Source organism: Dinoponera quadriceps, unplaced genomic scaffold, assembly GCF_001313825.1.
Source record: "Dinoponera quadriceps isolate SergipeBrazil2010 unplaced genomic scaffold, ASM131382v1 scaffold2976, whole genome shotgun sequence".
NCBI classification, from domain to species: Eukaryota; Metazoa; Arthropoda; class Insecta; order Hymenoptera; family Formicidae; genus Dinoponera; species Dinoponera quadriceps.
This window is the reverse complement of record NW_014556974.1, coordinates 72,432-98,838: the sequence shown is the minus strand read 5'-3', so window position 1 is coordinate 98,838 and position 26,407 is coordinate 72,432.

The following is a 26,407-nucleotide window of genomic DNA, read 5'->3' as shown; positions in this document are numbered from 1 at the left end:
TTATTTATAAAAAGAGTAGATACGGAGGAAATATTGTAATAAAAATTATCACAAAACTTTGTAATGCTGAACTATACCAGAATTATGACTGAAATTATGACGTGTGTTATAATTTTTAGTGATATATATCATATATATATATATATATAATAATAATAATAATAATTTTGATAATAATTCCGATATCATCCAGTTTTACAAACTTTTGTAGTAATATTTACCAGAATATTTTCTCCACGTAGTGTGATCGTGTCAGTGTTTATGTAACATAACATTTTGAGAATTGCCTCTACGTTATCGACGTATATCAAGTTCATCATCGATTTTGGCATCCCCTTAAATTCCCCCCAAATTCAAAACACGTTATCCGAATGAGTACACGACAGACGTCGGTGGAAATGTAAGAATCAGTTGATTTGACGAATGAATATCGTATTGGCGAAGATGGTCCCGTACATGGCACGTCGATACGACGCGAATTTTGCATAGTCGGCTCGGCCGAGTGAGAGCCGACGTTCGCGCCGATGATGAGTCCTGCCCATCGTGCGCGTCCCCTTTCTGCGAGTCGCGCGATGACCATCCGCATACATTATCGCCGTCCATCTCGAAATCCGGTTTTCGACAATACGCGGTGATACGCGAATGCCGGGGGTTCCGACGTTGGGTCACCCTCCCGAGAGAGAAAGAGAGAGAGAGAGAAGGCAGCGGGACCGCCGCGCGTAACCTGTGATGGCGAAGGCTCGTGAGAGACCACGAGACGTGGGATACACGTGATGGAACACACGAGGGACAGTGGCCACGGTCTACGGTCGTGATGGTGACCGACGACGCGCAGATTTCCTTTGGGGATGACCATCGATGACCAGGGGTTGCGCGAGCCCGCGACTTCATTCTCTCTCTCTTTCTGTATTCTTTTTTTTTCTCGATTCTTTATTTCCTCCGCCACCGGTCCGGTGGGAACGAAAACCTGATCGGGGGAGTCTTCGTCCATTACGATCGTCCGGCACCACGTCCTCGACGTCATGAGAGAAAGAGAGAGACGGACAGACGAGGCAGACCGAGGAACCGACGGAGAGGACAGGCGTGAACCGTTTAAACTCGCCAACCCCGTGCGTGGACATGTGCGCGCAACGAGAGACTTTTACCGGTCAGCGAGCTCGTTGCCGCTCCTTGTACGTTGCTCGCCCGGGTCATGGGAAAACCGGGTTAACCGGACATTGGTCACGAACGAAACCGTGCTTCCTTTGATAAGCCGCGACACGTGGAGAGTGTCACGAAGCGCGAGCGGGATCTCCTCGCGGTTAGGTCGTGTGTGGGGACCGATCCTCGCGAAGAGCGGCGCTTTAACGCTCCGCAAGCGCGCCGAGAAAGGGATGGAAAAGAAAAATCGCGCGCACGGCAGTTACATCCGAGACCTTCGTTCGTGTGTGCCGTCTGTTCGACGGCGGTTACACCTCGCCTCTGTCCCGTTGCTGTTACTCTAACGTCTCGTCGAGATTTGTCGGCCTAACTTCTTCGGTATCGTATTAATAAGCCCAGCCCTAACGGACAACTACGCCGGACAACCGATGAGGCGACTCTTCTCGACGTAGCTGATCGAAGCTCGACTCAAATTCCGTGACCCTACACTGATAGGAAAATATTCGCTATTTGTAACTATAATTGTTATAGTAAAAGAATCCAGTCGGGAGAATGATTTTTCTAGCAAGTGTTAGTGTCAGTGATAATAATCTTGCATATATATTGCTGCTATTATTTTTGTGGTTAAAACCATATAAAAGGATATAGTCGAGACCGAGAGTAATTTATTATTATAATTTTTCTCTCAGTGCAAAATGATTATTTGCCAGGATCTACAATGTTGGAACTTCTCGTGGATGTGCCTCACGTTACGGCGAAACAAGAATTACAGTTTGTTAAAGAGATATTAAGATCAGAATCTTTCCCGGACAGTACAATGTCCAAAATCAAGTCACAAGATGCCTTAAAGACGTTATCTGACATATTAAAGATGTTATCTGGCTTATGTCACGTTATTCAACATAATCTGCCATACTCTACTGATTGTGAACTTTCCTGGTAACACAACGTTTAAAGTCGGATAATAAAATGTCTCGAAGACGTATTACCACGTTCAGGTAGGCCAAAAACAGCTACCGATGAAGAAACCATTAGAAAAATCCACAAAATTTTGATGAACGATTGTCGATTAAAGTTGAAGGAGATGGCAGAGGTTACAACTATCTCATATAATCGTGCATATTGCATTTTACAAGATCTCCATACAGTACAGGAAATCTACTGTACATCCAAATTTAGTTTTTATTTGGCCCAAACGTCCATAAATCTGATATGGACGTTTTATGAACATATATTATTGGACGTATAAAATATATTTACATTTGGACATTTGAAGAATGTCCATTTTACATACTTGTTCCCGAAAACATGGAAAAACTGATGTAATGTTAGATAATAATTATCACATTTTCTGGGAAGACTCTAAGAGCAAAACTCACGCACCGAGTGCGCACTAAGGCTTGTTCATAGTCCGTTTTTATATTAAAAAATCGTCTTAAATATATACCTTTTTATTCCTGGACTAGAACGGATTAAAACTGTACATGTTTAGAACATTGAGTACACTCAACCACATAAAGCAATTAGTCTTTTCACTGGTAAAATAGTTTTCATATAAAGTTTATATAAGGATTATTTATTTTCGTATCATTCTACTGATAGATAAAATTTCATCATAAAATAAAAATTTCATCATAAAATAAAAATATAAAATTTCATCATAAAATAAGAATATTTTGGCCAGTTGGGATTTTCGGCTGGCTTGAATCGATTTGAACCCACCATGCGCCAACGTCTCTCGCCTCTTTCGTCGAGCCTTATGCCGCGTGGCTTATCGTTCCCCGGCGATTTTTCACCGTGATCTGACTCAGGATACGATCGTGGAGATCGGGATCCATTGGAGCGCCGTTGTGGAATAATTGCGGTACGATGTTGCGCAACGCCAGCTGACACGTTAAATGCATTCGTCCGGTATCGATTTGCTGGAATATGTCAAACCGTCGTCTTTTTTTTCCCCCCCTCTTCGCCGGCACCGGGCGCCGCGTGTACGCGTACAATATGAAGTGGATTAATGGACGAAGCGTGTAAGTGCAAAACGCTTTGGGAATTGTCCGATGAGATTGATCTTCGGGGCGCGAGAGCTAAAGGCGCGCGCGTTAAAGAAACCGATCGAGGAAATTGAGTTTTTTTTTTTTCCTACGCTCCGATAGGCAACGGGCGATAGTTAAAAGCGCTCTGCGGTAGCCAAATGGAATCTAACGTATTGCGCAAAAGCCGTTATCGCCTTTTGGCGAAAAAGGAACAGACACTCGTGCTCGCTCACGCGAGCGTACACGGATATATCGCGCAATAATGAGCGTTAACGTGCGAGATAACACAGGGCCCCGTTGACGTCTACATTATTAATCATCAATAATCGTAATATCCCGGCTCTCCGCGCGGTAACCGACACGCCGGTCGCGCTATTACCTCAAATAAGACGAAACAATATACTCCCGTGGAAAATAACTCGGCGACTGCGCGCGCGAGACGTTTCGTTGAAATATTGACACGGGCCAGCGCCGATCGCCGCTAGAGCGATCGTAACGCTCGCGCGCAACCGACCGGCCGCTTAACGTGCTAATTAACTCGCGCAGAATTGAAAGCCGCCAGCCGTCAAGCCCGAAGATCATACCGGGCCCATTGACGAGCGTTAAGAACGTCATCGTAGAAAATTATACGCCACGCCGGCGCTGTCCGCCGCGCGGCAGATAACCGCAATAAACTCGTCGCGCGCGCGCGGCGGCAGGTGAACACTCGCACGCGTTACACCAGATTTCCACGGGAGAGAATAATTCCGCATGTAAATATATATATGTATGTATGTACACATGTATACGCCCCGCGTCGCGACGTTGCGACGCACACGAGGAATTGGTCCGCGCGTCGAACTCGCCGGTGATTATTGTCGAGAAAAATCGAACGAATAGAACGCTATTCCGGAAACGTCGGCGATGTCAATGCACGCATGTCGCGGAGCGTTTCGTGACTTTTCTGGAAGCAAGTTACACGTATCACGCCGGGGAAACTACACGACACGTTGTTGGCCAGCCAGTCAGCCCGAAGACAGTCGGCCGTCTGGTACGTGTCGACCTATTCGATCACAAACGATCGACATTTATCATTCCTCGGTTCACGAGCTGCTCGCCTGCCTCGCCCTTCCCGCGTGTTTCGCGCGGCGAGTCGCGATTAAGCGCTACGTGGGATCGGCGCGAGCAGTCGCAGGTGTCAGCGGTCAAAGAACCGGAGAGAGGAGGATGAATGTGTAAAAATCGACTGAAATAGAGCATCGAGAGCATAGATTAAACTCGTTTTGTGCCTTCGACACGCGAGCGTACACTTTTCGGCGAGAGCGATAAATCGAAAATTTTGCTCTGTATTAAACCTTTAGGTGTACAATACAGTAAGAGGTAAGATGGCAAAATAGGTTCAATTTTAATGACATAATTCACTCATATTTTGATCGGGATTACGTCTCAAATTTCCGTATTCGCTATTTTTAACATCGAAACAGGTTTTGAATACTTACGTGAATTTAAGAATCGAAATATCGAGAGAATTTATAGTTTCAAGGTAGCATTACAATTAAATCTATAGAATCTAAGATTCGAGAGAGAATTTAATGAGCGTAATGTCACCAAAGTAGATTTTTACTGGTCTGCAAAGGATCGTCTGCAATAGAAATAGTAAATCTCTCGAAATAGAGAATAAGAGAATTTTTTCTGGTGGAGTGAAGCGTAATATCAGGAGTAAGCGAAATTGATCATTCTCATTTCCGTAAGGAATAGGAAAACTATTGAAGGCGCAAACTGTCTTTAACTCTCGCAAAGAAAGATAGAAATCATTCATGACTTCAACAAGAGAGACGTTTATTTATTATATTATTATATGATATTTTTGAAAAATATATTCTTACATATTGTTCCACGTGATTTTTCTGTTCTCTCTTTTAATCAAATAGAATGCACATTCATATATTTGAGTAATAACTCCACCTTTCTGTTCACGTCCTGCTATTCCATCTTTTCTTAGGATTTAAGAACGTCAAAGTAGCATCGCAATTTCGATTCTGGTTCTGTCTCTTTTCTAAGTCGAAGTTTTGGTTCTATATTAAATCTTTAATTCTGCAATACAGTAGGAGCTAAAACAGCGAAATATGTGCAATTCAAATAATATAATTTACTCCTACTTTGACAACGATGTTGTCTTAAATTTCTGTCCTTGCTGTTTTTAGTATCAAAACGAGTTATTGCGAATATTCATATAAATTGAATAACAGAAATATCGAGAGCATTTATAGCTTCAAGCATTAGAAGTAAACAAGTAGAATAAAAAATATAAATTAACAAGTATGATATCGTCAAAGTAAGTTTTTACCAGTTTACAGGCCACCTAAGTGGTCTACAGACCACTCTCGCAATGCGCACCGTCGCGCACAATTAAATTATTAATTAGCGACTAGTTCTAAGCAGGTTCGAGGAGATGTACCGCGCGATAAGTCAATGTTTTTCCTCGAGATACTCGGGGTCACCGACCAACGAGACCATTGACCATTGACCATCGCAAGCCTGCAAGGCATTAACGACTGCGTGTCGAGTACCGTGGCGGGCGTGTGTGTCCGTTTACATACGCACGTATGTGCGTGTGCGCGAGTGCGTGCACGCTTAGAAACATTATTCTATCGCGGCGTATCGCGGCTTAGAGCCGCTATTATGCGCGTCATCGGCGCGACGCAAGAAATTCCCCGAGCGTCAGTGGGCAATTATGGGTTCCACGGGATTGTCGAACTATCGGCAGCCCTGATATATACCGTAATACGACGATTACCGGCCGTTTACGCACTCGCGGAGAACCTTTCTCCGCGTGCGCAACGCGCACAATCGTCCTCGAGCGTTAATGACACGCTCGACTCCTTGCTCGAGTCATGTCGGCTCGGTTCGACTCGTGCGCGCCCCTTTGTCCGCGTTGCCAATAAGCGGTCGTTCCCCATAATGCTTCAATTTACCGGCGATTTTCCGCCCTGGCTGCCGCGCTTATCGTCCTCGTAATACGTATCATTGCCTCGTAGCTCTCTCTCTCTCTCCCTCTCCCTCTCTCTCTCGCATTTCTGTTAATAAAATGCATGTCTCTTGCGCACTTTCTTATTATAGCACTATCAGAGTTATCCATTATTACATAGTTTACACATTTCTCTTTTTATTACTAGCATTTTTAATATTCAATTTTTTGTACAATTCTGCCAATTTACAAACTAACCTTGTTTACGGAAGAAAAGAATTAGCTCCCATATGTAAAAATTAGCTGTCCATATGATACAACTGGAATTTAGTTGATTAAGCTAATTCTTTTGTCCCTGTATAATGTTGTTCCCACAGCTAAAAGGTCTGGTAACTAAATTTCAGTTGTATTATATGAACAGCTAATTCTCCTTCTTTTCCTTTTTCTTCTTTGTGTAGCGTTCTTATAGGGCTTGCCCTAAACTGAGAGAAAAATATAGTTATTTTCGGGGACAACGATATTCCTTTTTCATTTTAACCGTAAAAATAGTCAAGATAATTATTTTTCTAGTGTTACTATAGTGTTAGTGATAATAACTTTACATGTGCATGTTGGTACTATTATTTTTGTAGTTAAAATAAAAATGTTTATTATGGATATTAGAGATAATATCTATATTTTTCTCTCAGTGTAGAATGACTAATGCAAGCTTTTATCTATCTATTTATCTTCCTCTCTTTCTCTATCGGTGCGTTTTCCTGAACGATCAATTAATAATAAGCGACACGTGGCATTCCAAGTTCTACAGTGGCAGCTCGCGATAAAGTGTTCCTCGTGCCCCGAATCGTTTTAATTAGTGTATTGCGGAAGTTAATATCGAAAATCCGCGAGCGTTGTCCAAGATAGCACCTCCCCGTTCCCCCGGTCTATTCACGAAAGCTAATGAACCGCGCCCGATATCGCAATCGAGGTGACTACGCGAGCGAGCGGTATGAGAGAAAAGGATCCCGAGCCAATGGGTCTTTCGTCATCGGTCCCCAGGTTCATCGTGTGGCGATCGATAATTCATATAATCTCGCTTGCATCGCTTTAAATTGATTACATATCGTAGAAATCGAATTCCTCATTCCTCTCACGCTGGCACGCTACCGTGTCTTTAATGTATCGCGCAATTTCTATAATTTGCATCCACGATAATCTCTTCAGGGTTTTTCCAGCAATTCCCTCCCCCCTCCCCCCCCCCGGAGTATTTCTCTCGCGAATGCACGCGCGCGTCGAGAGAATTATGCGCGGCCCCGGCGGTATGACAGGCGAAATTACATAAATTTTCAGCTTTCTAGAGCTGTGTGCAACGAACAACGCGTGTAATTCCCTCCCAAATTGCAATCGCGATCTTTTTTATCCTCCTTGTGTGTACGCGTGTGTACGCGGTATACGTGGCGCAATGCCCGCGCCACGTACGAAAAACTCCAATGCATCAATCGGCAGATATGCCACTCGCGGTAATAATAACATTAGTAATAATACCACACAAAGACGTTTTCAATTATTCCATTCCACCGGCAGAGAGCTAGAGATTACAGATAATGCCTGATCGGTAAGGAAACTAAAGCCGAACGAGGAGAGGCGCGAGACGCAGCTCGTTCGCTCGCCCGATCGGCTGCGCTCCGGCTACACCGAGAGCCCAATTTCAGTCGCGTCACGCGCGCTTACCTTTCGCCTGTAGGCTGTAAGCCGATTTTCTATCGCGGCCGCGCGCGCGCTCACCGCAAGAAGGGGCCCATTAGCGACGCGTCCATTCATAATCCATTCATAAATTAGCCCAGCCGGAGGATAATGGCACCGGCCTCGTAAGGATTCCCTCTTGACCTGCGGACCGGTCGCCGGTCGGACGAGGACGACCGGTGCGCCGACGAACAGGAGAAAGAGAAAGAGATAGGTGATAACGGAGGGCGGCGGAGAGGATCGTGTTGGAAGATCGGTTACGATCCGGCGCGATTTCGCTCGTCGTCCCGCGGTGGATCGTCGCGCGGAATTTATGCGTTTAGGCGTCGGCTGAATGCTGATGTATACGGCCTCGTATAATGTTGCTATCGCGGCCAACGGTATAATGGCTTTCGTCCGGGCCGCGCGAATGACGCCCGTGCATATACGCCCGGCGTGTATTCGCCGCCGGACCGACGGACGGACAGACAGGCAAGAGGGCCATCGGTAATTATTTATCGGCCGATCCCCGAATGACCGTAACGCGTACGATCGTTTCCTCACCCGCCTCTCCCTATCTTTCCTGCTCTTCGTGCGCTCGCTCGGCTACACCGTTCCTTAATCCGCTCTGACGACGCTCTCAGAGAGAGAGAGAGAGAGAAAGAGTGAGAGAATTCTGCAACGCGCGGTGTTATCTAGCCGCACAGCCTTTACGACGCCATCGTGCGCGAACGTGACGCGCGGACGGGTTGATCGTGTGTTTTTTTCGTCGGCGCAACGTTAACAACGCGCGCGAGGGGCCGCATTGTATCCGATAAATAATTAGCGATGGCGCGCGCGAAGTCACATTTCAGCGAGATGCGGCGCTTTGGGCTCGTCTAAAGCGTACCCCACGCGAATTCCACAGATAAATACGGGACATTTCGTGGTATTTACGAGAATTGTTAATGATAATTAATGGCGCGTTGCAATGATAACCTATTTCGAATGGATTATCCATCGCGTGCCGTTTAGCCGATATTTTACGGTCGGTGTAATAAGCGTGCAGATAACGACGCCGCACGATGCACGCGAGCGTGATCGAGGCGATTTTGCCGATATCGAGCAACGATCTGAAATTGATTACGTTTGAAAATCTCGCCACGGATACATTTCATCTGGCCGCGAGCAATACTGCGATTATGATCACTGAGAAAAAATCTGTATTCGTAATTATATAATCGCATAATTGAAAGAATTATAATCGGGAGAAGCATTTTTCTAGTAAGTGTTGCCACAACGCCAGTTATAACAACCTTACATATTGCTACTATTATATTTTTTCAGTTAAAACCACACGGAGAAAAGAACTCCGCTTCCTGACAACAAGCTAAAAGGGGCCAGAGAAGAACTCGGTAACGAGAAATAAAAACTCGTCAACAAGAAGTGATATTTCTGTTACCGCGACTAAGAACATTCGTTTGAACATTTTGCTGCGTTAAAGCTCGATTGAGACAATTGGGAACAATTAACTGAGCAGAAACTTCCGATAGAAACCTTTTCGTTTTTACAATCGAGTTTTCATCTGATCTCCAGCCAATGGAAAATCCAGTTACACCGACGGAATTGTTTCGTGTAGTTGAGGCTGAAAATGACTTTAATTTTAGTGAGATTGTTTTCAGTAGACTGACAGCGCGACGCTCAATATCGCATAACTGTTTGCGAATACATCGTGCAACACTAAGAGAATAAAAATATTCAATATTTGTAACTATAATCATCATAATAAAAGAATTATTATTAGGAGAACTATTTTTATACAGAAAAAACAATTTCGTTGTAGTAATTGAATTTTTCGTTGCCTGTGCAGGACAGGAACCAGAGAGAAAATTCGGTTATAGAACAGAAAGATTCTTGTAGATAGTTCCTACTCAGTCAATTGTTTTCAATTATCTTAACAAATTTGAATACGGCCGAATGTTCAGATGGAAGAAGAGAGGAGGGGGAGGGGGAGGTATTTTCGATCGTGGCAACGAAGATATCACTTCTCGTTGTCGAATTTTCATCTGTATTCTATTCGGTTATTCGAATAGAGGATCTTTCCTCCGTGTAATAAGTGTTATTATAATGATAACAATAATAACTTTCATACAAGTGCTATTACACATAGAAAAATATATATTGTATTCAAGTAAATATAAATAATAAATAAGTTACATTATTTCAATTATTGCATAAGTTTATATATTTACAAATATATTATAAGTTCTTTATAAGCACAAATCAAATTTATTCAAAATATATTTTGAGTTCTAATTAAGTTTAATACTTCAACCAAAAAAAGTATTAAATTAAAACAAACTTCGGTTTGCGCTTACTCAAATTAACCTTGCTTAATTAAATTAATAATTAAACAAATTTAACTTTTCTATTTGGCAAAGTTAATAATACACTTATGAAAGAAAGAAATTCTTCTCTCGAATACGTGATAAGGAGCTTTTCTAAAATTTGCAGTAGAAAGTATATATCTTAAGATTATCGCCAAGAAAATATTCTTTGTTGACGATAATTATTATTAAAAAAAAAAAAGAAAATAAACTGAGTAATCGCTTTTTTAACAGTAGAATGATACTTTCCTCTGTGTACTATTTTTATAATTAAAACTATAAAAAAGATATAGCTCAAGCCTGAAAATAACTATAATTTCTCTTAGCGATTGTGCGCGCCCGATTGCAAGATTGCAGGCAATTAACCGAGTTATCGGATTATAAATCATTGTTGCTCGGAAGACTTCGACGTTGCAGCGCGCTCTCGCCCGCCGGGTCCCCTCGCCCCTTTAATCACCCCTTTACACCTACGTCGACCTACGTCGCGCAACCAGAATCGTAAGGTTTTACGACGAGCTGCGCGTTGCTACGAGAACAGTGCGTAAATATACGATATATTTGCTCGTCGTTGCGACGTACTGCAGCAACACGTTGCAGCAATGCAGTGCGTCGTTTGCGCTGCGGCGGCGGTGGCGGCGTAAATTACCGTAAGTAGATCTCATGCGCGATTGCAATCTATCCGTCGTAAGATCAATCTTGTCGCCGATCGCGCACTCATGATCGGCTCTTCCGTGCGACTTCGTCCTCTATTTTTAACCATCGTCGTTTATCGTGAACAACTCCCTCCATCCGTGCTTTCGTCGCGGTGACCGATGACGTCCGGCGATACCGCCGCGACTGTTGCGTGACCTAACCGGGGACCCGGTCCCTGTAATTTCATTTGTCGAGATTCTATCGCGGAATTTATACGGTCGCTCGCTGAAAGTGCGTCGTGGAAGCCGATAAAGTGGCCGGGCGCGCGATGCGATGGATGCCGATGGTGTGTAACGGCGTCGACGCGTTCTCCTCGAGCTCTACCACGAGTCTCGGTTTCGGGCGAGCCGCTGTAAATCGATGCGGCGGAAAAACCACGAGATTTCCTCTCACCATATGGAAAATATAACACTCTCTCTCTCTCTTTCTTTCTCTCTCTCTCTTTCTCTTTCTTACTATACAAAAATAACTGTTGCGGATTTCACGCGACAGTTGCAAAAAGTTCTGGAAACACATAAATCTCTCTCTCTCTCTCTCTCTCTTTGATTTTTCCCCAGCGGACATGCTTGGTTCACGCATCGATAATTAAATGATGAATAATTAATTTAATACAACAGGTGGACATGGGTGTCCGGTTCTGACGACCGGACCTTCACCTGGGCGTCGCTGAATATTATATTCTTTTGCTGCGAGCGCGCGCTCCTTATGAATAAAATTCATATTATGTGTGTAATAATATTATTATTTACAATGTGTAATATATATTTGCATATCGACGCGTATTCTATTAATAATACATACATTATGAAAGTCTCACCCAGCGAGTCTCGACGTCGCGGTAGAACGCGGTTCCACGGTGGTTGTCGGCGCGCGGATTGTGTACCGAATGTGAGTCACGTAGCGCGTGCATCGGTCGAAAAAGAGGCGAGGATTCCACGGTGATGCATCGGTATTCGTTGGAGTGACGCAGCGGGCCGTTGCAATCGATAGGCCTGGACTTCGGCGTTTCTGATCGTGTAGGTAGAATGTGCACGCCCAGGCACGACGTACAAAGAAGTCTACTATTTGAAACATTCGTCGATCCGCCGTAGGCATCCCGAGCCCCCATGACGCCGCGAGAGCACCGGGATGCAACGGAGCAGAGCATTGTCAACATCGAGTCGCATAGCCGCGAATTCGTCGCGCGACCATTTAATCTCCGCGATAAGTGTGTCCTGTTGCTGCAATTTTTAATTTTTATTACGCTTTAAAAAATTGGTAGAATCTACGAGATTTCGCTTAAACGAATTTTTTCAAGCACACACTAAAGAAAAATGCTAATGTCCGGATGGTCGACTTGATTTCAGGAAAATGGTTACTCCAGTAATCCTCGACAAATATTTACTAGGTAGTAGAAATATAACTGACTATGTATAATATGATATTTCTCTCATATAAGTAGTCATTTACTTGTATGTGTTAAAACAATCGCAACAAGTATTAAATTTAGAATATTGAGAATATCAGAATTTCTTTTTAGGAAATATTCACTGGATAGAAAATACAAATTTGGAACCACAAGTTTTCTTCAGTGGAAAGAAAATTATTATATAATTCTAATAAATATTCTTAAAAATTTAGAATAATTTTACGCTTGCCTTCAATCATTCATTCACAAATTAAAGTATTAAAATAAATATTTACTGCAAGCTAATAAGAAAATATACTTAAAGTGATAAGAATATTACTTGATTTAAAAGGCTGAAAAACAGATCTAGTCTTGATGAGCAAGTAGTCACGTGTATTTGATTCTAGCACTTTATTTCTGTGCAACGTTTAGTATGTTGAATAAATTATACAATTACTATAATAAATCAATTGTCAATAGGTCAACTATCAATTGACTCTCGACAGCCAAAGGTTGCGATTTGATCAACAACTATGCATTGAAAAAAATTTTTACGTTTAAATAAATATTTGCTAAGGAGTATTGGAGTTTAATTTACTCGAATTAAGTAAATAAACTATTCAATTTCAATATTCCTTAGCAAATATTTACTTGAACGTAGCAATTATTTTCAATGTATTACCGTCACGTATTGTTGCATCCACGTGTAATTTGTTCAGTGAACACAATATTGTTTTAAGTGAGAATGACCGTTGATTCAAGAATTTCTTTCAGTGTACAGTGAGAGGCTTCCTCGACCTTTGAGCTTACAAGAAAGAAAAGGTCCCACCGACAAGTCGACATTGCGAACGCATCATTCCGATTACGCGGAATTAGTATCGCGTGATTACTCGTTAGACCAGGTACAACGTAGGTACGAAACATTCCGCGACGCGACTTCGTTTAGAACTGTGCCGACAAACGGGAACTTCCGAGTTGTGTATTGTCGGCTATCAATTGGTACAGTAGCTTGATATCACACTAACGGTACCGACGTCGAGACTGAGTAAATACTCTTGTAGTGATATTTGCGACAAGGACGAGCCGTGTCACAACAGGAAGAAGTCGACCGTTCGGCTGGTCATGATGACCAATGGACATCGCGAAGGTAACTCTCGATAGTACTTTACGTAAGCTAATTTTAAGTATTGCGATATTTCCTCGCCGAACGGAAGAAAAAGAGAAAGAGAAAGGGCGATTATGATCGCGTATTCGTCATTATTAACAATATTAATAATTGCGATGAGAAACACGATGAGAGAGAGAAAGAGAGAGAGGGAGAGATAGCCGTGAAACGACGTGTAAGGTTCACGTAAAAAGCAGTGGAACGTGTTCGCCGGTTCATTTTTGTTTTTGTTTGTAGCACATAACGATTACAGTGGCAGGTTTATACCGAGTGATAACGCATTTCTACATCCCTCGATATCGTTCTATCGCGTCATTAATGCAATTTCTCTGCTCTCGTCGAACATAAATTCGGGAAAGTTCGTTGCGGACAGTTTGGTTACTGAGCGAGATAAGCTCGGGAGAAAATTTGCAGCGTGTAACTTCGAGTGCTTCTGATAACATAATTATTTTCTTAATCTAATCGACATGCATCAGCCCGTTGCACGCGTGAACTCCCCTGAGCTAACATAAGTACGAGACTAATATAAGTACGTGAAGAATCGTATGCTTCTTCGCTATGCTCACAGTGATTAGACACTTGCAAACTAACGTTTTGCCCTTCGTGTCAGACCGGGAAAATAAGGAGTTACTGAACGTCTCTCTCTCTCTCTCTCTCTCTCTCTCTCTCTCTCTCAAGCTACGACTGATCCTTCTGATCATTTTCGTGAGGAACTGCGGTTCGAAGAGCAGCGCCGAGAGCAGCGCCTAACACGATGTTTACATGCTCCCCGATGAGCACGAGCAAAAGGAACGGTCACAAAAATCGTCGCGGCGTCCCCGTCGCGAATATCGAAGACCCCGAGAACACTAAGTGCATTTAATCCCAACCGCAGCGCGGCAAAAAAGGGTCATCGGCTCATCGCCGAACCGGCGGCGTGCGCATCACGCAGAGAGGAAGCGGCAGCTGCAGAGGAAGACGAGGAGTAGAAGGAGGAGGAGAAGAGAAGAAGAAGAAGAAGAAGGAAACAAGAAGAAAGGGAGACGATGAAGAAGAAGAAGAAGAAGACGACGACGAGGAGGAAGAAAGAGCTGAAGAAGGCGAAGAATAGGGAAGGAAAGAAAAGAGAGGAGGAAGAGAAGCGAGCGCCGGATCGTCGGCGGTTCCCTCGTGGCAACGCGGGTGCCGATTACGGCGGCGGGTTTGAATCGCGACGCGACACGACTTTATGCGCCTTGATAGCTAGCTGCACCAGGAGGCGGCGCCGCTACGTGCAACGGCGAGAGCCTACCTACCAGACGAGAAGTCGGGGAGCCATTGGCCACCGCAATGACCAATCATCATTTGACATTCTTTCACTTGGCACGGTGTGTGCGGTAACCCACACGTGGGCGCGCGGACGTATGCACGCACGCACGCATGTAAATACGTACGCACGCGCGCACCATGTACATGCACGCGACGTCGCGAGATCACACGCACACACATACACATGGAACGGCTGTCTCTCTCTCTCTCTCTCCATCTCTACCGTCGCCCATCATCGTCGCCGACGACGACTGCAGCAGCAACACGAGCGCGCGCATCGGGAGCACGCACGACGACGCATCGAGAACGTCTGCTCTACACGCGCAGACACCCAGCCAGGCGCGCTCCGCAGCGCGGAACATGTGCAGCGTCGTGCTTAGCGTGTCGGTAGCCGGCAAGTACAGGTTTATTAGGAAAAATCCCCGAGAGTCACTTCGAATTTCAAGTCGCGACTGATATATAGCGCGCACGTCCGGCGACCGCCGACGCGTCGATGTACCCGGCTGATTTTAACGTCGCGGGGCCGATGCTATTTATGGCGCTGATTTGCAACGTAGATACGAGCGTATACGGCGGGTAAAAAATTGCAGCGTATGTACCGGTAGCGCGATACTTTTCAGCGAGCGATACGACGCGCCGCGCGGCTATCGGATTAATCACCGAGCTATGAGGCTAGATTAATCAACTCCACCGGTGGAAGCGCGGCGTTGATGTCTCTCCTGCGTGTCCCGCGACCCTGGCATTAAAGTCACCGGCGCTCGAGTCTCGCGGATGCGAGGCATCATCGATGGAGTCTGGGGTCGAAATTAGATTACGCGTTGGTAAAACAAATCTCCACCGATCGATTGAGTTGTAGTCGATTTATATAAATAAGGGGGAGGGGGAGGGAAAATAAGAGCCAAACGCAGTTCTGGCCCGCGAATAAAACTGTCAGTGTTTCAGTGTGAAATTACAGGAGGCCGTACGTTAAATAGTCGTTATTTGAAATTTACCTTACATGACACATTCAGGCCTGAATTCACGGTTGAATTCTTCAGTTGAATTGTTTATGATACACGTTACGTTACATTCGTAATCGCGATTCAAGACCAGACAATTCAGATTTAACTCGAGATTCAGATCTGAATATCTCACTTGAGACAAGTTTCAAATTACGATTATTAATGCGACTCAAAAAATTTCATATTGCAACATCGACATTATCATTATCATTATTCGCGCCGAGAACTTCAGCAAGTGTTTGCCTCTTGTTTGTTCCTTTTTGTTTACTCGGTCATACCTTAAATTCTTGTACAGTCGATTTATTCTTACTAAAGTTTTATTCTTCGCAAATGATTGGGATATTTCGTTAAAAAAAATCGCGATTGTAAAACGTCCGAGCGATGTTCCGACTTGCACGCGGGACGATTCGAATTGGATACAGCTGGAAAGTCCGTTTAGATAAGGATTTGAACTAATTACGAGGCCGACACGCGTCCGATCAATGAGAGAGGCTTTCCTCACGGATCCACCGTGTAAACAGATTTCTCGTAACGCGGTGTGTGCTATGCTATGGGTGTGCCCCTTTCCATTTCGCGAGCCAAACGAGAGCGCCTTTCGCCAACGCGCTGCATACGAGCGCAGGAATGCCGGGCCGATCTCCTTGCCAATTCGCGATCCTTGGACTCGACTGCGGAATTTCATTGACTGTTGTCGTCAGGGGATCGTTTCGACCTCCACGCATCGGCGCGGTGAGTCTCGGCGAGCCGTTCGAACGACGGGGACGACTCCGGCCGGCTTATCGGAAGCGATTCGACTCATTCGGCTCACTCCGGCCCGTCTGATTTATGCGCGCGCGGCATCGCACGGGCGAGATGAGATATGCACCAGTCATCCGGCAAATGCCACATGCGAGGTATTTATCGCAGGAACGATAAATATGGAAGCCGATACACCCCGATGTGGTGTTTCGAAACTTACTATTGGATGTGTAAATTAATTCGGGTTTTCCGTTATCAAAAATTAAGATTTATTTATCAATGAAAGATGTATAATCTTAATAATCATCGAAATGATCTCCGTTATTATCGATAATCTTACACCATCTATCGGGCGATTGCAGAATTCCATCGTGACAGAAACTTGATCTTGAATCAGTAAAGTCGTTGGCAGGATTTTGATTATTTTCTACATAGTAAATAATTTTGTGTGTTAAAAATGGTGCACTGAAATTTTGCGTTTAACATGGGGAATATGTTGAAAGGTATATATCGACATATATTGACAAAGTGAATATGTTAATTTAAAATTATATTTATGTATTTTTTAACATATATATGTTTACTTTTTTAACATATTCCTCGTGTTGACATAACTCAAAGTTTCATTAGATCGTTTTTAACACAAAATTATTTTACTACCCTGGTAGATGTATATGCAGTTTTCCTAGACATTCAGTTACTGTCTAGTATTAATGTATTCTCATTAGTTGTAACAATACTGCGTAAGAAGTGAACAAGAATTTGATAGGATTTTATTCAGGGGTAAAATTAAAAGATAAAATTTCATAAGCAACAGGCTTGTTTCTTAATTAATTGAATAATTTTTTGTCCATTTATTGTTTCGTTTGGTTCAATAAATGGGTTCAGATTTTGCGCATTTTTTGTGCGCAGTAACTTCAGAAAAAGCTTAACATCTTGATTGGGATTCTATGTAGATTTATATTTCAAGTACTAGACAGAAATTGATAAATTGTGCAGTAACTGTTTCAAAAAATATATGAAATTTTTACCAGGGTGTATATATTATTTTATATGTCAGTTAAATAATGTTGAAACGACTGAAAATTTGAAGGGACAATGTCTGAAGAATTAGCCAAATGCAATACAGCTGTCTAGCTTGTATTAAAAATGACGTCTTTTGTTTCATTTTCTACGTGAAGTCGAGCGTGTCGTAAGCACACGCATACGCGTGCGTGCGCGCGCACACACATACACACAGGCTTTTTCGAAATTTTCCTGAAACCTCTGATATCATTTTTTACAAGTTATTGGATTCATTGCGTCTTGGCTAAGAGCCGAATAAATTATTTTGATGGCTTCAGTAACATTTTTTGTAATTGAAATATAAAAAGAATGCAATCTCGAATATGTACTTTATCATGCGCTCGCGCGCGATAATAATACTCTTCACTATTATTTTTTGAGATTATATTGGTCATTCGGCGAAATTACGTAGTGTTTTATAAACATAGATGGCAGCTCTTTAACCCACAATTGCGCGGAGAAATATTAAGATTTAAAATGCTTACTAGAAGTGGCTAAAATTAAAGACACCGAATTAATTTACACATCTAATATATTGTGATACTTGCGAAGATTTTTGATACTCGCTTTATATAGCTGCATAATTGTTACTGATCACTCCTAAGTTTATTTACGATGTCGTGAATTAATCAGTTCATTAATTTTATCCCATGCTGTCGGGAATATTCGAAAAGCGATGGAGTCCTGCGTCCTGCTGAAAAATACGTGTGATTTTAAAATCGGATAAACGACTCGAGAGCTTCGATGAGAGAACCGGTGGGATCAATTAAAGGAAGAGCCGATGTGTACTCGATCGCGCACGAACACAGACGCGACTTGTTTACTTCCTCAACGCAGCCGTTCCAGCCGTCGAGATAATATTTGTGGTCACGAAGTCTCGTGCAGCGTAATGTATGCATATATCGGCGAGTCTCGACAATTTGCCGCGCCGGAATTGAAATCAAGATTGCCAGGCAGATCTTTCTGCGACTAGCAGCGAAGTGTTTATCAAATATTTTTCCGGTCTTTGGGAAAAAATCGTCACACGCCCATATGCACGCATGCATGCATGCACGCACGCAAGCGAGATGAAATCTTATCTGAGTTTGATTAAAATTGATTGCCTCTCTCCTTTACAGGAGAACTTTCGTTAATTAATAAAGTATTCGGATACATAATAATCATTAATTACGACAACTGCAATACCATTGCTCGCGATCTTAGATCCGGTTGCCGCATGTAAAGGGGGATGGGAAAAGGAGAGATGTAGACCTTAAAGTTTATCGATTTTTCCTCATTTTCATAGTTATGTGAGAATAATAATCAATTTTTTCTAAGTAATTAAAACTGCTTATTATTTACATAAACTGAAAAATTTATAAATAAATTGAAATTTTGATTAGTTTAGATTTTTTGAGAGCGTATCAATTTCGTTTTGCTCCCACGTGTCGGTAAGATAAGGAAAAATAAAAATAAATTTTTTACGTTTACAAAAAGTAATTTTCACAACTTTTTATATTATTTTTTTTTATTATAATGTTTATATAACATGATAAAATATGAATAAAATAAAATACAAGTAAAAATATTATTTATGCACAAAAAAATATGAGATTTGTGATAATGTAACTTAAAACTAAACAATAACAAGAATAAAGACAATTAATTGTAATTATATAATTTAAAATAAAATATATGCGTCTTATCTAGCTCGCACATGATATTCACATATAATATATAGTCTTATCCTATAGTTATTATATATATTTATTCAATTAAAAATAGTATTGCAATATAAGAAATTAAAAATAATATAATACGTTATTATATGCGTTCTTAGATATATTATACAACAGTTTTATATAAAGAAAGTGAAAATAATTATTTGAAAATAAATAATTCTTCATGAAGAAATATCACAAAATTATTAGATGGTAAACTTAATTTCTGCCGCTCGTTACTAGAGGATACCGGATCCAACGCTGGCGAGTTTCGACGGTGAAGTCGCATGTCTTGTGTAGTTTAGACGTTGCTGAAAGCAATTCAATCCTCACAGTTAGATTTCTTGACGCCGAAGAGATTTTCCAGTCGAATTGAAAATGAACCGCGATAAGCTGTTTTTCCGATATGTGTTTTTTCACTACTTTGACCTCAAAAAAACTGTAGCTAAAACGCATCGTTTATTATCCGAAGTATATATTAATGAAACTCCATCAAAAAGAATATGTAGAGTTTGGTCTGAACGCTTTTGAAACGGTGATTTTGACGTGAGAGACAAAAAATGTCCCGGACAGCCGAAAAAATTTGAAGATATCGAGCTGCAAGAATTGTTCGATGAGGATCCAGCTCAAACGCTTTTAGAGTTGTTGAAAGCGTTTAATATTACTTCAATGGCCGTCTCAAAACGCTTACATATCATAGGAAAAATTTATAAGGAAGGGATATGGCTGCCACATGAGTTGTCAGAAAATTTGAATCGTTTTGAATCGTTTGCCTATCGCGACTTCTTTGCTTGCCAAACAAAAAAACAGTTTTTTGTGGCGTATCGTGACTGGCGAGGGAAAATAGATTTATTTTGATAATCCCAAGCGGAGAAAATCATGGATGGACCCCGGCCAACCATCCATTTCAACGGCGAAGAGGAATATTCATGGGTACAAGACTTTACTCTGCATTTGGTGGGACCAGGACGGTGTGCTGTATTACGAGCTCTTGCGTCCAAATGAAACCGTTACAGCTGATCGCTACCAACAACAATTATGCCGATTGAGTGGCAATTTCGTGCAAAAAAGACCATCCGTAGCCAACAATCCACTATCTCTTCCGATCGATGCAACACGCACTTACAGACACACACTTCTCCAGTTACGAAGAAGTCCAAAAATTGGTGGATGAATGGGGTCGCCTCGAAAGACACCGCGTTCTATCCATCGTAGGATTGCCCTATTACCGGAGAGATAGGAAAAGTAGTAAACAATGGAGGAAATTACTTTGATTAAAGTATTTATTCATCTTTCCTTCGAAACAAATCAGTTTTGCAGACGAAAAACGGCAGGAATTAAGTTTACCATTTAACATAAGCACATTTAATGAGCACATATATAAGCATATCTAAAATATATTTTCTATTATATCATATACTGTCGTTGACAGATTGAAGTCAAACTACAATAGATTATTTATTATTATTATTATTAAGTCTCTAATAAGTTGTTACACTGATTCGTTATTTGTTATTAGCTTAGAAAAATGTATAAATTTTCATTTTACTTTCTTTTCCTCTATATGCGTACATAGATGTACACACTATTGCTTGATGCATGCGTTGTCACGGGACTCAGGGCATCAGGGACACACACTGGGGGTTGTTGACTCGGCGACACTTAGTGTGCATTCGCGCCTGGAAAAACTGTGGACTTGGGCATTCGCGACGTGTCAGCTGCGACCGATTCCGCGGTAGCACATGCCAGACCAGTTCAGTGAATTGAGCAGCTCCACTTGCCATATCCTGCCACATCCTGCAGACATTTCCCTGCCTATTACGGCCGCGACGGATCGGCCTCGGGCGAAGAACTGTTCAATGAAATTCTTCGCCTCGAAAACTCGCCTCAGACTCAGCGCATCTCGCCGTTCCGGGAAATAGACCGCGGAATTCGATTCAATCGCCATTGCGGCTCGGGAATCGCGAAAATTACCCTCGAGTAATATCGGAGATGGAGTAGCGCGCAAGAGACCTGATTCGACCGACGCGATGCGTTGCGAGAATTTCCTTTGGAATCAAAGGTGAAAAAACGAGATCTCCATTTAGCAAATGCACTCGAACATTTTGAGGTAGTTAATCCTTTCGGCACGTGCGACGTACACGAGGATAGTCTGAAAAGTTTTGAGCCTCAACATGAAGATGGCGTCACTCGTCAAAATCATTCTTGTATTACAATCGTACATGCTTTGAAAGATATATGTGAACATTTCAGCCATTTTGAACGCTCAGTTGTTGTTTGACAGTCGTTCATGTCAGTCGATGTCAGTGTTTTTGTAAAAATGCCTTACCATTCCCTAGATCGGAAATTATGCAATTTTCAGCCTTACACATATACATATAAGGTCAAAACCATTATATTATATTATATTAGGACCATTATAATCTTACCATTATATTTAATTATATTAAATTAGGACCATTATAATCTTACCATTATGACTAAAGTTATTTATGTGATTTTAGCGACCTTATGCGTGCACACAAAAAAAGTGCTAGAATCAAGTAAACGTAATTATATATTTTCCAGCATCTTCACTCAAGTAATATTTTTTATCAATTTAAGTATATTTTAAGGAACTATTCAATAATTACATCACACTATAAGAGGAAAAGGATTTATTAACTTGCGTGACGGTCGGTGTAATAACAGATGAGAGAAGGGAAGGGGGGAGGGCCATGGAACGTCATATTTAATTAAATGACTTATCTTGTAAATGTGAATGCGCATGGTTATTCATATTTGGTCTGCTTTTCTATTTCTATTCCATTTAACTCATCGTTTACTTAATATTACCGTTTATTTAATATTACAAAATATTTTTTTTAGAAGATGCAAAGATTTATTTTAATCAAAAAGATGCAATTGAAAAAAATGTATTTCTTTGATATGAAAACATTTTTTTCTCAGTGTACGGTATCTCGCGTATTTGAAACTTTCAGTTGGAATTATCTTTATTGTATTATTTTGCTTCAGCCACACAATCGAATATCATGCCGCACATAGTAACCATTTTTGGCTTGAGCAGCGAAAGGGTTAGCGATGCATTCTATGACGCATGAAATGGAGAATGTGTTTATGGAGCAAATTTCGAATTTACGGTTCGAAGCGCGGGGCGCAACTCTATACTTCAACGATGTTATTCTCACTTCTAGCTCGAATCGTTCGTTTAAATTACCGCCAACACGATGCTTATTACAGGTATCTCTAGTTTATTTAAATGGATAATATTGCGTGCAACGTATCCCATGTTTGAACACGCTGCGCGGCCCGCGATATAAAAATTCCGCTACGCTACTTAGTCCGACGTAAAAATGTATGCGGCGATTTGCAGAGCCTGGCACGAAAAGTATTTTGACATACCGACAGGATATATCGACCAGTTACGCATGATAAAACGATAAGCTCGCAAACGGCCCGGCGCGCGACCTCGAACCTTGATACCGCTCCAATCCGCAAGGAAAGTGGAATATACCGTAAAATGTATATCAGAATGAAACTATAAGCGCGTCGTAATAGACGCGCGATACTTAGACGCAGTTGTTAACTATGCGTCACGGTTCACCGCAGAAACAACAATTACGTGAAAAATAGCAATCGCGCGGCGCGAAGGTCGTTGCGGAGCAACGAAGGATCGCTATCGGAGGCGATCATATGCCGTGGAGAGGTATTTACCCGGCCTATCCCACCACGGCTTCTAATATTTTATACTTTATGGAAGCTAATGTGCCGATTAAATGCAAATTCACCGTCGACGATTACGCGCGAACAGCGAAGAGCCAGGATCGTAAACAATGTGATGTACCGTCGACTTGAGCGTCGAAATATCGCGCTCAAAGTCAGAATGAAGTAAGGATCGATCGGTCGTTTTCAGTGAGACTACAGGGACACTACATTAACGTAAATCGTTATGAGATTGTTTGCTCAGCCAATGTGATACCACGATGTGACCGACGCGGCGTCGTGGCGACAAACGGTAGCGTACGATAGGAATAATAAAGACTCCGACCGCGGTGTGACGAGGAATTAGGTGACATAATGATTTACTAAGAAGTAGCTGTCACAGAACAAGCGTGACATAACAGACACTAACAAGCCGGAACTCGTTGCTCTCCTTATAAAAGTTTGCGGTTACATCATGTGCACGCCGTGTGCGTTAGCTGCGATAACGACCGCTTTTTTTCCAGTTTGGACTTGGTTCCAGTAGAATTAAATTGTTTCCATATATATACATATATATGTGTGTGTGTGTATGTATTTACATAGGGAAATGTTGTGTACAGAAGACCCCGTCCCATTCTTTACTCTTTTAAGTTGAATCAGTGAAACAGTATTCTACCGACAATCAATGGGTATTTTACCGATAATCAATGGGTAATTTTTAATGGAAGCTTTTCGCTTAGCTCTTTTGTTTAACATTTCATTGATTTTGACCAGTGAAAGATTCGCTGCAAATCGTTGTTACGCGTCTCGTGATAGAAATATAAGTACATATTTGTATATGTGTTCAACAATATGTCATATTTGGCGTATGGTAGCAGACTCAAGAACTTGGAGGTTTCGAGTTCGGATCCCATCAGGATGGGCGTGTTTTTCAAATACGATATAAATTAAATCAATTAATTAAGAGAATATTTCATGTAAAATCATTGACGATACCTTAAAAATGGGATTAAAATGATAAAAAAGAAGTAATAAATTATAGTTTTTTTTTGCTATTTCTGCAATTCGATTTTTCCGATCGAATCAGTTGCTGCTATTAATAGACTTTTATAGCAAAATTTTACTGATTTGCAATGTTATAATTATGATCACTAGAGACTATTGACTGCTTTTCAGTGACAATACACTGATTATATTTTAGAGAGTAAACATAATGACATCGAAAACTTCCAATCAGGTACATATTCTCTGAAAAGTGTAATCAGTAAGTCCATTCTTTTTCGCTGGACTGGTTGCATTAGTTTGTACTAGTTTTCTTCTCTTCTTTCTTCCACCAAATATTAACTGTATATCTGTTTCTTTTTAAGTTCTATAAATATACACTAATTCAGCGAAAAAGAACAGATCTAGTGTATTATCGCTGATCATGAAAAGCAATCGGTAATCACTTGTCATATAATAAATTTAAAAAATATAGCATTGCAAATCAGTAAAATTTTGCCGAAAAAATCTGTTAATAATAGAACATGTTTCCATCGGCGAAATCTGATNGATTGCAGAAACAGTGAAGAAATATGTTATTTATTACTTTTTTTTTATTGTCTTAATTTTTCTTAAAATGTTGCCAATGATTTTATCCGAAACAGTCCCGTATATATAATTATGTTTAATTTATTTAATTTATATCGTATTTGAAAAACGCATTTACTCTGATGGGACTCGAGAATTCGAGATCCTTGGCTCTTGAGTTTTACTACTATACGAATTACGTTAAATACGACATATGGTGAACGGATATACGTATATGTATATATTATATATTTCTATTATAACACACATAATAGCGATTTAAAGCGAAATTTTCTTTTACCAAAATCGGTGAAGCGTAAGACAAGAGCCAAGTTGATGTATTTCTACTAAAAATGAGTAAATACCACTGATATACTGTTTTATTGATTCAATTAGTGACGATTTTGTAGATTCGATTTGAAAGAGCATTTATATCCGAATATTTTTGCATCATGACTATTAATTATTCACTGAATCGGTGAAGATGCTTTAAAGCGGTGATCATGATGCACAGATATGTGAAAATGATGCATCTGATTGGGAATTTTTGATATTACTTCCTATATACATTCTCTAAAATAGAATTAGTATATATATATATATATATATATTATCACTGAAAAGCACAGTGGAATCAGTTATAAATATAGCACTGCAATTAGAAAAATCTCGTTGAAAAGATTTAATTGATAGTAGCCGATGAAACACGACAGATTTTGCAGTGAAATTTTACTTTCACCAACCAAAATCAAACGAGGCGCAAGATTACAGTTAGAATTAAGTGGGAATATTTTCACTAAGAATCAATGAGTACTCCCTGATAACGGTGAAATATGTTTCATCGATTTAATTACAAACATTACCACTGATTCGCTCTATGAGAGCAGGGAATGCGACTGCATTAATGGGGTCTTCCGTACACACTTAACGCGCCATGTCGTGAGATGCTCAACGATCGAGAATGCGATAGCCGACAAAGTCCTATGGAGTACTGTAACTTCCCCAGGACACTAATACCAGGTACTACCCTCCGACCGAACTTCTCCACTTATCCTAGACCCAAAATCACGCTCGCTCATCGCGCACAGCTAACGTAGCATGAGAAGGCGCCGCATTGGCGTGGACCAACTTCCACCAGCCGTGATGTCCCAACGATGATTCCGACTCTGTTCTCTCTTTCTTTCTCTTCCTTCATCTTCGTTCCCGCTGTGGTTCGCCGGTCGTACGACCATCGCTAAGTGGCTACGCGACCGGTGCATTAGTTACGGCTGGCCGGTAATGACGTTTTCATTCTAATAAATGGTACACGTGGAGACGGCAGGAGCAGGAGAGAGGAATACACACGAGGGAAGAACGAGGGCATGCGTAGAGGAGGAAAAGAAAAAGAGAGAGAGAGAGAGAGAGAAAGAGAGGATAGAACGAGGAGTGGGTCGTTGTCCAGCGACGATGCACCCTTGTCCTCTCCCTCTCCCAATCCTCCTCGCTGAAGTCACGATGGTCCTTTTGCGCTAAACCGTCTCCTCCCGGGTGGAGGATTTTCTCACCGTGGAGGACGCGTCGGTTTCTTCGAGAGAGGCGCCCTTGGCCCTCTCCGGACCTCGACGGGTACCTCCGGCCCTCAACGTGTATGCGTGTGTGCGTGCGCGAGAGCGGGCACACGCTCTCCACTTCCTTTCGCCGCGTCTCTCGTTCAATTCCGAAGAGTCGAAGGAAGGCCAACAGCGGCAAGAGAAGAAGACAGGGCGTGGTCGCGATCTCCCGCGCCGCGAAGCGCGTTTATTTGGTCGAGAAATTTCTCCCGCGTTCTCTTCGCTGTCGCCGCGGACGACGACGTCGTCTCTCTCTCTCTCTCTCTCTCTTTCTCTCCCGGTCTCATATAAAATTAAAATATTTAGACGCGATCGCCGGAGACG